General features: G+C 28.2%; 1 protein-coding gene and 1 pseudogene across 1 annotated transcript in view; one reads left to right on the top strand and one right to left on the bottom strand.

The window, feature by feature from the left end:
* The window catches only part of LOC149055373 (uncharacterized), a 51,211-nt gene that overhangs the window by 22,455 nt on the left and 14,570 nt on the right, over positions 1–14,186 (bottom strand). The gene's annotated exons all lie outside the window — the stretch shown is intronic.
* Positions 1,427–1,773, top strand: LOC149055374 (SCAN domain-containing protein 3-like; annotated as a pseudogene).

Below are 14,186 nucleotides of genomic sequence, written 5' to 3'. Positions count from 1 at the left end.
TATTATTCTTTATCAGTCCCGTACACGTGTAAGTTGACGTTTTTTGTTTTATTGTCGTCATAAAAATCTCGTTACGTGCAACATTTATAGGGCTGTTTATGGATGTAAAACGCACGAAACGATTTCTGAAAGTTTATGATATTACAGTGTAGGTAGGCACTTAACTTACCTACATAATAATAATGATATGTGAAACGAGTAGCTAAAGTATTTCTGCTAAACATATATATGTGTGTGTGTGTATAATTTATACAACGGTTTCGGGAAATCAAGCCGAGTTTAATACATATTACGTCGTAAGTTGGCAGTCTTTGCGTTGACGATATTATATTTAATATAAAAAATTACTAAATATGGTTGAAAATATTTCAAATAGTAAACATACTATGGAAAGACGTATTTCAATGATAAGTTCAGATATTTTTTCTAATTTACAAAATGAAATTGCCAATTGTTCTGCATTAAGTTTAGCGTTAGATGAATCTACTGACATTCAGGATAAACCACATTTAGCTATTTTTGTACGTTATGTGACGATGTATATGGAAGTGAAAGAAGAATTATTAGATCTTGTAGCTCTTAAAGAAACTACTAGAGGTTGTGATATTAAGGATGCTCTTAGAGTACCTATATATTGCGAAAATTGTTAGCATCTCAACTGACGGTGCACCCAGTATGACAGGTTGTAAAAATAGATTGATAGGTATTTTAAAAAGTGATACTGATTTTCCAGACTGTATTTCAATTCACTGCATTATTCATAGCAGAGAACACCTAACGGCTAAATATTTTAAATATGAACATGTGATGAGTGTTATTGTTCTTTAAATTGTAAATTACATACGTTCAGGTTCAAAGATACATCGCCGATTTAAAAACTTTGTTGAAAGTTTAGAGGATGATATTCCAAATGATGTTCCGTGGTATTGTTTAGTTTGATGGTTATCGGTAAATAACGTTATAATACAATTTTTCGATTTATTAGAACCTGTTAAAACATTTTAAAAAGAAAAAGATAAAAACTTTCCACAACTTTCAGACCCACAATGGTTAAGAGATACGTATGTCATTTTGTACTGACGTTGTGCATCACTTAGCCACATTAAATATGTCCCTTCAAGGTAAAAATAAATTCATAAATAACCTAGTACAAGCCATTTTTAGTTTCCAAAATAAGCTTAAACTTTTTCAAAGAAAATTAAGAATAAATAATTTAAACCATTTTCCGTACTTAAAAAAAATTGAGGATTATTTGGTTGGAATCGCAACAAAATTTAATTGTGAAGATTATGTACAAAAATTAGAGTGTTTATCAACTCACTTTGAAGATCGATTTAAAGACTTGAAATTACTTAAACCTTCGATTGCATTTTTAGAAAATCCCTTTGTAATTGAAAATGGACGTCCAATATTAAAATCGATTTCAATGGATACGGCAGCTTTAGAAATTGAACTCTTGGAATTATTGGAAGATGAAGGACTAAAGCAGTTCATTCAAATACAGTTGTCATTCTTTGTTGGAATTTTGGAAACATGTGCCTGTTTTATAAATATCCAAAAATTACTCTTTGTGCTCAAAAGTTAATATCGATTTTTGGAACAACATGTTCTTGTGAGTCTTTATACTCAACCATGAAAATGATTAAATCTAAACATCGATCAACATTAACTGATGATCATTTAACTAAGTTGTTAAGGACTGCGTTAACAACATATAGTCCTGATTTTAAAAAGCTTACAAGCAAAATAAACACGCAACAAATAAGAAAATAATAAATAAAGAAAAATGATATCAAGAACAATTTATTTTTACAAATTATTTTCTATACACTGTAATTTAATAAAATATCATACTTTTTCAAATACATAAATTCATGTTTTCAAATTTTTTGTAAAAATGTTACGATAAGATGCGAGCCGCAAAAGTCTATGACGCGATTTGGCCACCCATGTTATGTTATATGTACGTCCTAAATCGTTATCGGAATGAGAGATGATTACGAAATGTTAAATTAAAAATTATAGATTTATGTGGTGGTCGGGTCAGTGCCGAAACTACACTAATTTGGGCCCATGCGTAAATAAAATTAATTTTATAGGAATAGGAAGAATATTAGGAATAGGCTGCAAACGAAACGTTGATGTACGATAAAGCGTAAAAAACAAAATCGATCAATTGTTCAGTTTTTATTAATAATTATTCTAAAAAAAAAGAAAATGGTTTTATTATCTTTCCTTTTACATATTTTCAATTTTTATCATTGGGCCCAATATATATTATGCTCGGTTCCTGAGACTGTGTGCATGTTTGACCCAAGCAATACATCCGGTTATTGCTACACTTTGTCGGGTGCAAACAGCAAATTAATTGATCGGAAAAAGGGTATCCCATTATTTGATTTTATCAGTTTCGCAAAATATTATTGTCTTGTGTATGGAGTTGTTATTATTTTTTTTTTTAATATCAAACTTTTTTCTTTATTTCTACAGTAAGTAACACGTACATTTTTTTGCAGATTGGAAATAATGATATTTTTAATGTGTTTTGAAATGTTTTAAGATTTAATTACCAAATAACTAGAATAATTAGGCCATACTTGTATGATTTTAATTTATCAAATCGAAAGTTACTGATTCATAGCTGTAAACCGAGCTTTTAATGAATTTATAGATACTGAATCTATGTAGATATGAAATAAATAGTGATACATATAGACGTATATACTATATAGTTTAAAAAGTAATATGAAAAAATGTAAAAATTATTTAATAAACTTTTGATTATTAATTCTTGATCGTTTCAAATATTTAAATATTTAATATTATAAATCGATAAATTTGTAGCTAATTTAGACTTCATGGGCACACTAATATAGAGGCACACGCATATTAAAATGAAATACTACAACATAGTCAATTTCTATGTGGGTGACGTGAGCGCTTACGGCGATGAGTACAAAATTAATTTGAGAATAAATTGTTTTCAATTTTTGTTAATTTATGCGCATAAGTCTTTCAGCAGATTTGTTCTTTTGAAGTGGTAACACAATGAGGACTTTGTTGTTTCATCCTCTAAAATTAATACATTTACATGAGATAAAATATATCACACTAAACGCATGATCAAAGCTAGCAAAAACGAGTGTAGTTTTTTGGTGTTGGTGTTTGAATGTTTATCGTGCACCTAGGACTTGTCGAAAAAGTATAAACTTTTATTCATTTTTTTTTAATTACATAAATACCATTATTCATTTAACGTTTATGAAGATATTACCACGATTGGTTCCGGATCGAAAGGTGGTCCGCGATTTAAGTAATAAAAGGCAAAAACGAATTAATTAAAATGTTTTATCATTTAACGTTAATGATTAATTTTCACGTTAAGTTTGGAAAAAATTACATGCCAAAATAACTGAATGAAAAGTAGGTAGGTAGTCAAAGACACGGTAATTATTGGAATAACATTGCGTTTCATCATTAATGTTTTGGTTCGTCTCGAAGGTGATGAACAGTAATTATAATCATGGTTTTAATTATAAAAACCATTAGTAAATGAATAATTATTGGTAGTAAAGAATAACACTGCAAAAAAAAAAAAAAAAAAAATAAGAAAGAAAGAAAAAAGCTCGCAGAAGTAGAGGACGATGAAGGGTAATAAAAATTAAATCCGTCCCACACCTTTAAGTCGACAGTAGTAAATCCGATTGTTCGAATCCTCTATTGAAGTTGCAGCTTGAAATTTTTTTCTCATTTATATTTTTTAAATAGCTTCCACTGATCCGTATTGTTCTTTTTTTAATTTTGAAACTTTTTCCAATGTATCTAGCTATATACACCTATCAAGGACGACATTCTTTTCGTTGTTTTCGTATCATGGCAAACAAAATATAATACCAATATTTAAAATCTTTATTAAATAATATCAAAATGGCTTAAAATTGATAGTGTGTGGGGGGGAGGGGGGTGAATTGTTGATAAAAGTTTGAAAGTTTAAAGATGACGTGTCATAATAATCAAATGTTGCCAATTACATAAATACCTAATGTTTATTCGATCGTTTGGTACGTCCACTGCTCTAAACTAAACCCATTCATTCATAGTTTGATATCGGATCGTCAACCGTACTTGAATAATGTAGACAAAATATTTGATACCAGCATACCAAGAAATGAAACGACATATAAACTGCATATAATGCACTAATTACAAAATGAAGAAAACAAATATAAATACCCAGTAGATAAATTGTAAAATTATAGCTACAATAACCGCTGTGGAAGTGATTGAAAACAAATATAGATTGATTTAATTTAAAAAAAAAATAATATGTATTTGAAACAATGAGAATAATAAGTGTATTTGGCAACACGTTTGTTTCAAAATAAAACTAAAATTGTAGAGATTGAATAAAGGCTTAACAACCATAAAACAGTTTTAGTTTAAATACCGTTGTTACCATTTGGTAAAATTGATTCAACTAAAAAAAAAATCTAAGTACTTAGGTATATGATATTTGTACATATATTTTTGTAAACTTACTTTTTTTTACTACACGAAGAATAAAATAATTTTTTTATAGTGTAGATTCAAAATTTGCTGTTCGATGGGTCGATGGGTGTCGTTGCACAGTTGATCGTTAGTGGCTGTAGATGACTTCCGTCGAAAGCACCACTTCAGGCGTGGGGGACATTAAAATATAAATTAAAACTAAAGCCCAGCCAGATAATACAATGAAACTGTTAAAACTATTAGCGTTGAGTATAAATTTTAAAATATATAAATTGTATACTGAATGCCATTAGCTAATTTTAGTGCATATTTTCATGATTGCTGAAAAATTTCTGTGTCAGACGTTTAAATATTTGGCACAAACCTATATTGACGTAAAAAGAATTGCTGTAGTTTTTTGGCATTCATTTTAATTTATAACATAAATATTTACACTTCCTAAACTTTAATTGCTCATAATTCATAAATAGTGCACGAAATATTATTTTGAAATTTGGCCCTTATTTTGTATGAATGTGAATTTGAATGAGAAAAAATGCGCATAATATTGTTGAACGTTATTGTAACACAATTTTAATGAATGTGTTGTTTAACACTCTATGCGTAGAATATGTGTCGAATTTTTTTTGATGGTATGACAATGGAAATCCAATAAAGTCTTTTCATTGAAACAATAGGATACTACATTCGTATATTATTCATCTTCTTTATTATAAATTGTACAATGACACAATGATACACACAGTCATACAGGGTGATTTACCGAACAGGATCATCGCCATTTCGTCCTTTAATAATGCATTTTTAAAATTCTGATTTTTGGAATTTTTAAATGTACTTAAAGATTACATTTTCAAACGATTCAGATTTTTTTGTACTACTTGAAGAGTGTTTGCTCTTTATCAATTTTCAACTGTAAAACAACGAGGATGACATGACGTCAAAAAATATAAAGCACTGATGACACAGAATAACGCAATATGGACAAAAAATTCACACCAGTCGTTCGGTTTTACATAAACATTATTATATTTAGCTGATCCCAGTGATCCCCAATTTTTATTGTGGTTTGATCATACGATCGTTCACTTCCACTGATCGCTCAGAATTCTAGAACAACTGCATGTTCTTTGGTATCGCAAGTCACTCTATTTGTAGTAGCTATTGATGATGTAATTCTGAAGACAACACATTTGACTAGTTAATCCATGTACCTAGTGATATTTACTAAAACCAACATCAACGTCACCGTATATTTACGTTGAATATCTTATAAAGGATCGGTTCTACATGAACCTCTTGGAACTCTGCATTGACCAATAATTCTTCTACGGTGGGCGTGTCCTTCATGAACGTCAATGTTGGGATAGATTAAAAAAAATATCATATATTCATATATGAATTTAAAATATCGAAAACGTATCAATTTATGTCTGTATTACCTTCTTGAACTGGGTCTAACGTTACGTCTTTCGTCAAGAACCGTAGACAATTTATAAATCATATACATATAGTGAATATACATCGTTAATCGAACGAATCGTGGTGCACGTGTTTGTAATTATTATGACGACCCTAGGGTTGTAAACAATAGTCAATAACAAAAGTCACTGCATAATTAATATTTTGATCTTCCAAAACTTGTACGCACACGTTCGATTAAAAAGTGTGATTTTCCAGGCCGTTGGTCGTGATGTTCAGCGTAAGTCCAGTTCGTGAAACGGAAAATAATCACATGTCACGTTTGCAAAAAAACCGAACTCCATGGTTGGATTGATCGTCGATCAAAGGTCCAAAAACATCGGTGATCGCTGAAGCAGGTTAGGTTATGCGAGTCGATTGAACTGATTGAAGGAGTGTTGTAGTATTTTTTCAAACAAATCAATTCCCTTAAATACCTACCTACACGTCATTACATATAATATTATGCATACATTATTAAATCATCTTCTAATCTAACTTTCATTGTTGTTATATTATATTATTATTGATATTTGTATTCTTTTAAATGTAATTAAATGCAATTTCTATAACTATATGTTAATTATTGAACAATAACGTATGCATTTATGCAACAATGCATATATTCACGACTATACGTACCGTTGCTCTCAATGCAATTGCCGCTACTGTTACTTCCACATTAATTACGTTTTTTTAAAATTTTTTTTTTTTAAATGTAGTTTGGTACTTGGTATTTTACAAAATTAAATTGTAAAAGACGACGACAATATGACGTCAATAAGTGATATTTAGCTGACTGTGATAATGGTCGTTGCTGCATCAGTTGTTATGAACTATGTATTCCGTATGTCCAAAAATTAGTTTTATCTATTGACGTCATTTATCATCCTGTGGCGGTACATACTTCTGTTTTCAATTGAAAATCTTCCCTTTTTTTACTATAAATTATTTAATTTACGGGATAATTTTTTGAAAATTTATTTTGCCTAATTCAAAATTTAAACGAGTAGTTTTTTAGTTATTAAAACTTTTATACAAACAATAAATAACAGTCCTTAAAAACCATTTTACAGAAATATAAATTAGATTTAACATTGTACCTATTATTTATCATACATGGAAATTTATATAAATCATAAACGTTGACATCAAATGATCATTGAAACACAATTTAATAGGTACAATCAATCACAGTGACCTACTCAACATCGAGATACACTCGATATCTCTCCTATATTTTCTCTATCTTCACCCCACACTTAGCTTACAGAAAATAAATGATTTAAATGTACAATTATACATTTTACATTTGTTTTTTAAAACAAAAAAATCTACTTTTGTACAGCAGAGTGGTCACCTATAACCAACTTTTTTCTTATCAAATTTTTAAATAGAACTTGCAATTTATTAAAAAAACTTTTAATTTATTCGATATAGTTTTGCTGAACATAGTGGAAAACTGCCAAATATTTTTCAGTACACTTCAGCAAGTGTAGTCTTTAATACGAATTAATTTTTGTGTAGGAAATTATTGGTACTTATGCACTCAATATTTTATTGATTTCAAATGCATAATAAATGTATAAAAAGGTACCTTACACCGAGTTGAGCGAATCTAATATGAGATTTTCTGTATTAATTTAAACGATAAAGGTCTTTTTATTGATTCAGGTTTTTTTTAAACTTTATCAGCATTATTTAAATCATCCTAAGGTAGACTTTCCGCATAGCCGTTAAAGTAACGCCCTACGTTATACTTGTCGTTTACATGATAATATTATAATTATCTAATTATACGAGTAGTTTTTAAATATTATAACTTTAAGTTTAGGATTTACATTGAAGGTGAATTAATTGACTTATATAATTTAAGAGGTGATATATTTTTACTTCCCAAATTGTCTGTGTTAGTTTCTGAACTTATATAACTTACTGATTTAATATTTAAATATACCTTAAAAACTTTTTGATGTTTCGTAAAATAGATGTTTATAATATTATTTAAAATAACTTTCATTTTATAATAAACTGAAAGTGAGTTTTATTTTAGCAATATTTTAGATTCTGAACGGAGCGAGGAATGTATTGATTTTACCATGATGTGTGTTTTTTTTTGTGTGTCTGTAATCACGTTTTGGGGCAGTAAAAATGCTTCGATTTTTGTACCTCATTCGATGAGAAAGTGAATCTAAATAATCTAAATCATCGGTATGATAAACAAACTAAAAATTAAGTGAAAATGGGAAATTTTACGCACAATCAGTTTTGTACAAAATCAATTTTGGTTTTTGATGTAATTTTTTAAACAAATGACCATAGATACATGAAATTTTCACCGAATGTTTATATAAGTATATTCTATCCATCATACAATTTTCAAAAATTTTCGACTTAATTTGAACTACTTATAGGCATATGCAATTTTCAATCATTATTAGTTTTAAAAAAAATTAATATCGATAAAAATTTATTTGTTGGGTAGAAAAGCTTGAAAATTTAATACAAGGCTCTTAACATATTGTTACAATAGAAGTTGAAAAATAAAATAAATTCATAGTCACAATTTTGTTCCCAAGCATTCAAAGTTTGAATTTTGACAACATACGTAAAACTCACGAAAATTCGCAAATTATTTTAAGCTCAAAATTCATAAACATTTTTCTTATTAAATCTAAGATTTGAAAATTTCTAATAATCTATAATATTATATCCTAGACAGATAAACCGTCTCCGCTCAGAATCATTTTTTGTACACTATGATATAATATCATTAGATTCAAATTTAATTCCATCCATTACAGTAACCCACTTGTAACCTACTGTACAGCAGAGCGACATCCACGACTTACCCTATTTTTTTTTTTCAAACAATTTCGTTATAGTTATACCAAAAATCGTAATCGCTATAGACAAAAACTAGTTATTAATTGATTCTCGTTCTTTATAACGTTATAGTTAATTTTATAGCTTTTTTTTACTATACACTGCCGTCTTTATAACTTATATAATTTAATATGTAGGTAGGTAATGTAGGTAGGTACTTAAAATTATTTTGGGATTTAAATTTTTTCCATAGTATTCTGCTGCAGTCTTAAATACCTGAACTTTTTTCCATTATCAGTCATATTAAAAGTATGTCTATATACTAGATTTTTGTTTCTGTTTTTTTAAGAGTCACTATATCAATTAGATCAAGTTTTATACTTAATATTTGAAAAATTGTGTAGTTGTGGATCACAATTGGCATGCAATATGATGATTACGTATTAAAAGATAATAACAAAAACGTAAGTATATTATTCAATTGGTCTTATTTGTCAAAGTATTTTTTTATAATATATTATACGCATCAGTAAGATATTTTTGAGTAAGATGCACTCAGAATTTAAATATTAATTGTCGTTGTCGTATTATAAACAATCATCTAACATGCTACTTGATATTTTTCTTTTACAAGGATAATTGAAGAACCATATATGTACTCGTATATTTTTAGTTATTGTTATAGCGTATGTATATGACTAAACATAAAATATAAATAAAAATAAAAATCAGTTAGCAATACAAAACTTCAAGAAAAACCGAAATAATAATAAACCAACTCTGAATCGGCCACAACCCACCTCACACATGGACACCTCATGAAGAACCAACCACCGTCAGAATGCACCACATTCGGAGTAACCCTCTCAGTTAAACACTTGATGACAGAATGCCGATCAAATGAAGAAAGAGAAACACTAAATATACCAACGAACTTATACGAATTAATCGAACCCGACTGTCAACCCGAAAAAATCATGTCATTCTTCAGTACAACCTAAATAAATAAATACATTTAAGTAGAATAAATATAGTCAATAGCTCATATTATTGTAATTAAATTGTCACCTAAAACATGTAAGTTGTGAGTACTAGTATAATGTAAATTATGTATAAAGCTAATGGCCCATGTCGCCGAAGCTATAAAGATCAAAAAAAAAAAAATCAGTTACTCGAAATTGGTTAGGTCAGGAAAAAAATGTATCCAGTCCAAAACACATATGTCAAAATAATAGTGATCTAATATAAATCACGTAAAATGGTACAATTAAAAAAAAAAATTAACTGATCGTTGTTCAGTATTATACAATTGCAGATAACTAGAGCATGATTATTGTATACGATTTCATGATTTTGATAAAACGATGAAGCCAATTGAATTTCTATGACACGTATTTCTCGTCAAATCGTTTTGCAAAATAAGAAAATAAAATGTATAACATTATTAGCGTGTATTGGCATTGTTCATCTGAAAGTTTGAATGTTTTGAGAATTACGTTTCATAAATTAAGGAGTTCCATGTGATGAAGCTCGAAGTCAATGAACGGAATTTATGCATAAACCATCGGCTCTAATTATTGAACTTCCGCAATCGTTCCTGGGTTTCCACGAGAATGCATTAAACACAGAACCACAAATATTGGGAATACTTGTCGCGGTATTCTGCTTTTGACACACCCGCAAACGCATGTCACACAGAAAGTCTACAATTCAGTGTTTCCTCGGTGTAAGTAGTATTAAAATAAAATCGAATGTTAACACATATACATATATACCTATATGATTTATTATAATATAGGAATTGGTAACTCTAAACTGGAATTAAAAAAAATTAAAAACAATATAATACTATTTTTAAATATAAATTTAATGTGTTCAAACTCGATAACAGAATAATTAACTTGGACTATTTGTTTGTTTGCTTATATTTTATTTATAGCACAAAAATACGTAATAAATCCTTTGATAATTGATGTCACAATACTCCATGTAAGTCTATTGTGGAAACAATTTAAATATTATTATACGATTAATTTTGTAAAATAACTATTAAGTCGTAGTAGCAAAAATTACAGGTATCTACACTTTGTTATTTGTCATTATTAATATATAAAAACAAATTCAATGCTTTGGTAGTTATTCCATACGTTCGCTGAATCTTAAGAATTATCATGTTAATTAAATTTCAGTAATTTTTCAGTCGTTTTGAGTTAGTTTATTGTACACGAATTTTAAAATAAATATTATACATTCAAAATATGACTATTTGGTCTAATATTTTACAGTGAAAATAAAATATTTAACATGTACATTTTCAAATATAAGAATTTGTTTGAGGAGGCTTCCTTGGCTATTACTATGAAGTAAAAATATAGTCTTGTCACGTTCAATTGTGCAAAGTAAAATTAAGTTTTGAAGTTTGTCGGAAATTTAAATATGTTTTCGTGATAAAAATTAAAGGGAACATAGTGAGTTTATGTTTTATAAATAACTACTATGAGATACAAAAAGATTATATTTTGCTTAAATTTAAAGCTTGGTTTTTCCGCTACCATAAATTATCATAGCCTTTTTAGATATTTCTTAAGGTACATTATAAACATGTTTTATTAACTAGTGGATTAGGTGACTTTCGTATTTTAGTAAAAATGTAATTGCAATGGAATCACACGTTGTTCCATTGATAAAAACAAAAATAATTTACAATTGCATTTCCAACTAATAGGTACCACAATTATTACAACACAAAAATTAGGAAACTAAATATACCAATGAACTTCTACGAAATAATCGTCATTCCCCAGGACAATCGAAATAGACAAATACATTTAAGTAAAATAAATATAGTCAACAGCCATAAGCCTCAAAGTTCCCTAATTATTGTAATTAAATTGTCACTTAAAACATGTAATAGTATAATGTAAATTTAAGTATAAAGCTAATGTATAAAGCCCATGTCGCCGAAGCTACAAAGATCAATAAAAAAAAAAAAAAAAAAACAAAAATTAGGGAATATCGAAGTTTTATTACTCAATTTTATGTTGAACTATAGAAAAGATTTAAAATTTATAGTTAATATAATATTATTTTATTATATCTGCGTATGAATGATAAAGACATTGTTTTTGTTGTTAATTTTAAAAAGCTGTAATTTTTTTTATCTACTTTGGTTATTTTTTATACAATTATAATATGTACTGTTTTAAGCTACCCAATATTTAAGGTGACTCAAACAGCTTAATATTTTTTTACGCTATTGTATTTCCAGATTTCGAATTGTACTAAAGTTATTAAATTGTTCTAGGGCCTTAGGTGACGATGAATTAGTTTTCATTTGTGATTTTCGTCAGCTCAGAATAAGAAAATAAATGTTAAAATTTTTTAAGCCATCCGGGATAGAAAGCTTTATGATAAAAATGAAACTTATAAGTTATAATTTATCAGATAGTCTACTTATCACATCTTATGTAAGGGATTTCCTGAGATTTGAATTTTATCGTTCTTATTGACATTTTTGTCAAGTTGATATTATATATGGAATTCTAAGCGTATTTTTGTAACTTATGAAGTTCTAATAAGCTTCACTCCATCTCCGATGACATATGTTATGATTTGTATTTATATATAGTACAATAATCATGTATCGTAAATAATTTTGTATTATTTTATTTATTATACATTATGATATTGTCCACACATTTAAAAACAGTTGCTTGATAATCATATACGATTATGTTTTATAACACACAATGTCTTATTAATTGTCTAAAAATTCAATTATCGTAATATAATACTGACGAACTGTGGTTACGCACTGTTATTCCACAGTCCACGGGGACAAACATTCTCTCACAATCAAAAACACCGTCCACTAAGCTCATCAAAAATATCACTGCACATGAATTGCGTCCCGAAATCCGTTTTCCACATGAATTGCGTCCCAAAGATATTTAACGACTACACGAATTGCGTCCCAACCATATTTAACAACTACCCGAATTGCGTCCCAACGTAAAAACATTATTTTCCTTCTCATTTCATACAGACTTAGGGCTGTCGATACCAAATTACGACTATCGGTAGGTTAAAAATATTGTTTTTTTTTTTCTATCAATGTTATGCAATTTGATGTAAGTAAAATAAAATGTGTAGGTTAATAATATAATAATAATAATATAATAGTTTAAAAAATTGGTAAAAACTTGAATGATACTTTCTTAATATAATCAAGACGGGTTAATTGGCCACTTTCATATTTTGCCATATTTTGTCTTAGTGAATTTTCTTTTTCACATACCATCATTTGGTATTATTAATGGTTTACACCAACAACACGATCGAAATCGAACTAAAATTATTATAGGCTTTACAGTACGTTTATCGTTCATGCAATCGTTTAAACAAAACCGGACGCAATTCATGCAGTAGATTAGATAATGCCGGACGCAATTCGTGTACCCGCTTATCAAATTTTTTATTTCGGGACGCAATTCGTGTGTAGCCAAAAATATATACTATAACATTATGAGATAAAATATACTGCTGACCAATTGGTTAAAATATCTGAAAAATGATTCAATATTATAATATTTTTATTCTCGGTTTTCAAAATATATTTTTAGTAAATGCGTAGATACATAATTGCATGTGTAAATGTGTAATACGACCGCTTAATTAAAAAAATTTAAATTTTATTTTTAGACGTACTACGGTGTAGGGTAGGAACTTTTATTTGCTTGCATATTTTGTTTATACTATAAATATTGTTTAAAATATTCTGTAATGCTGAACAACCACTGTTAAACAAATTGAGTAAAAGTGGTGCGAGTTGCCGAGCTAAACGAATAGCCAATGAAGAGCGGTCAAAAATAACTTGAAAATTTAAAAAAATAAAAATGTTCTGCAACTTTTCATTTAGTCTACGCTTTAATGAACGATAATGAAGCAAGTTTTAAATTTATGTAAACGTCTTTCTTTTATTGGCAAAAAGCCCCCAGATGTTGTCTTAAATCATTTCACAGAATTAATATTATAAATAGATTCATCCCGTGTGATTGTAGTATACCTTATTGGTGCCACAATGACCGCGGTTAGTCTAAATAATTTATAATAGCTTAAAATAGGAACCAATGATTTATATTTCAATAAAATATGAAATGTATGAAATGTATGAAATAGAATAATATTATATGAAATAAGAAATATATATATATTGTGAATTACAAAGATCATTAAGTTTTTGTTGTATGAATAGCTGTTGATGAAACAGACAATGTACTGATTTAATGGTGTTAAACATAAAATATAAAAACTGACTAGACACATTTAAAGTTTATTTAATTTATTTAGATTACTTGACTGGATATAGTCGAACCAGTTAAGCACATTTT

Source organism: Diuraphis noxia, unplaced genomic scaffold, assembly GCF_037042655.1.
Source record: "Diuraphis noxia isolate RWA-SAM2 unplaced genomic scaffold, SU_Dnox_SAM2 contig0005, whole genome shotgun sequence".
Taxonomy (NCBI): Eukaryota; Metazoa; Arthropoda; class Insecta; order Hemiptera; family Aphididae; genus Diuraphis; species Diuraphis noxia.
The sequence above is the reverse complement of the archived record's forward strand: the minus strand, read 5'-3'. Positions and strand labels throughout refer to the sequence as shown.